Genomic DNA, 2,504 nt, shown 5'->3' on the forward strand with positions numbered 1-2,504 from the left:
GTGGTGATGCTGATAAATTTCTTCAGATTAACTTTAAAATGCCTTTTATAGAACAGATAAGAAATCTGTTCTATAAAAGGTTCTTCTAGGATTTCAGGGAAATAAAATCAATACTGAGTTTAGTTACTATTTTCCTTTGACATCCTGGAGCGATAGCACAGCGGGTAGGGCGTTCGCCTTACACGCGGCCAACATGGCTGACCCGAGTTTGATTCCTCCGCCCCTCTCGGAGAGCCTGGCAAGCTACCGAGAGTATTCAATATGCCAGACACAGTAACAACAAAGTCTCCAATGGAGACGTTACTGGGCCCGCTCGAGCAAATCGACGATCAACGGGAGGGCCTTTACCTTTACCTTTATCCTCAAAAAAAGATGAACGTCAAGAAAATACATTTTCTGTGTAATTCCTCTCCTACTCAATCTTCATTAAAACTTCCACATAATATCTCATTTTTGCTTCCCAATTGTAAGTGCTATGAGCACCAAAATCTCATTTAGTTAAACGCTTTTATTCTTTACAAGTTTCCAAAATGTTAATGTAGCTATTTGATGATGAATAAATTATCAACAATTCAATACCTAGTCTAATACATCCACTACTCACCTGCTCCCCTTTCCAATTCTATTTACATATGTAAATATAAAAATATCTCCTAATATGCAAAGAGATGAATGGAAATATAAGCAGGGTCAGAAGACGCATTTTAAATAAAAAAAATCACACTAACCTCTACACTTAAAATAAAATTTAAAAGGATGAAAAAAAAGAACATCTAATGTTCAAATTGTTTTTTGTTGTTCAATGATATATACATTGCTTCTATATTTCTCTTATGTTTTAATGATAAGTTTATCTAATTAATAAAATTAGTAAATAGAAACTGAATTAATAGAAACTCTTCTTGAATTATGTCCTATTTTGGGATTATTCTTTGATCTTTGTGTATAAGGAGTCACAACAAGGAAGGTAAAGAGCTTCAGATCAACGAGATCGTCCCAACATTCAACGTCACAACCTGAACTCTGGAATAGCCAGTGAGATATATATGTGTTTGTGAGACTGATGATTGTATAAAGATCTCAGATGTTCACAGATATTTCAATCTCTATTGGAGAGATAAACTCTTCAGAATAAGGTTGATGAGTAAATAAGGAGTTAGTGAAGGATTCCAAAACTTGTCTGGAAAAGTGCTGTAGTTTTTATTGAAATTAGTGTTTTCTCAGATAATGAGAGGAACATAATGAGTATTTTCTGCCCTTGTAGAATCTCTGGCTATCTTCAAGTAAGTCTGATTTAGTCTATAAAGCATAATTAATCAAATCCTCATAAAAAACATACACTTTTCTTGTAAATTATTAATTTAGATTTTTTATTCTAAATTCTAATGATTATCATAATGTAATTTGAATATTGGACTATAACAGTCCCACTATTACCTAAAATAGAGGGGAAATCAGCTTTAATATTCCTTTAACCTAGAGATTCAAATCTATGATTAATGAAACTGCAAATTTTTTTTTTTTGCAGACAAAGTCTTGTTTAATTCAATGATCAATAGCAATGGAGGCCCTCTGTACAGACAGGTAAAGGTGTCTTGCTCCTTGTACTGTTTACTGCTTGGTCTCTTTCTCCTTGGACAGAGTCTTGATGATGTCTTCCTTCTTTGCCTGGAGTGGTTCCTCACGGTGCTTGCGGTGCTTGTGTGCATCTTAGACCTGCAGGTCTCAGCCTGGTCAGTCAGGAGCTTCTTGTGGGCCTTGTTTGCCTTCAGCTTGTGGATATTTTCCATGAGGATTCTCTTGTTTTTGAGCACATTCCCCTTCACTTTGAGGTACAAGCTGTGATACATATGACGGTCAATCTTCGTTGATTCCCTGTGTTTTCTGAGTAGCCGACGAAGAATCCTCATCCTCCTCATCAAGGTCATCTTCTCTGGCATTGGGCATTGGCAGTACCTTTGTGCTTACCTATGCCCATATGCTGTCCTTTGTGGCGCACCAGTGTGTTTTTCCAGCACCAAGCCCCGGGAATGAACAGTCACAGGCTACCGGATTATCAGCCCATCTTTGATCAGCTTCCAGATCTGCTGACGCGAGTTGGCATTGGAGATTTCATTGGTCTCCTTGGGGTCCAGCCAGACCTTCTTCTTGTCGCAGCACAGCATGCTGGAGGTGAGCCTCTTCTGAAGCATAAGCATAGGCATGGCTGCGGCCGCAAGGGTTACTCCTGGCTCTGCACTCAGGAGTTACTCCTGGTGGTGCTCAGGGGACCATATGGGATGCTGGGAATCGAACCCGGGTCGGCCGCATACAAGGCATACGCCCTACCTGCTGTGCTATGTCTCCAGCCCCGAAATTGCAATTTTTAATCGGTTACTCATTTTGTTTCCCTCACGTTTAGTTTAACACATTTTAAAATGAAAATCTATTTGAACTGCATTACTAAAAATATTGCCTACTCGATAAAAATCAATGTCAAATTTATTATAATAAAGATAACAAAG

The 2,504-nt window shown here is 38.3% G+C and overlaps 1 pseudogene; it reads right to left on the reverse strand.

The window, feature by feature from the left end:
- Positions 1 to 1,611: 1,611 nt before the first annotated feature.
- LOC130026175 (60S ribosomal protein L19-like) lies at positions 1,612 to 2,210 on the reverse strand (annotated as a pseudogene).
- Between the last annotated feature and the right edge of the window lie 294 nt (positions 2,211 to 2,504).

The sequence above is a fragment of the Sorex fumeus genome, unplaced genomic scaffold (assembly GCF_029834395.1).
Source record: "Sorex fumeus unplaced genomic scaffold, SorFum_2.1 ptg000033l, whole genome shotgun sequence".
NCBI classification, from domain to species: Eukaryota; Metazoa; Chordata; class Mammalia; order Eulipotyphla; family Soricidae; genus Sorex; species Sorex fumeus.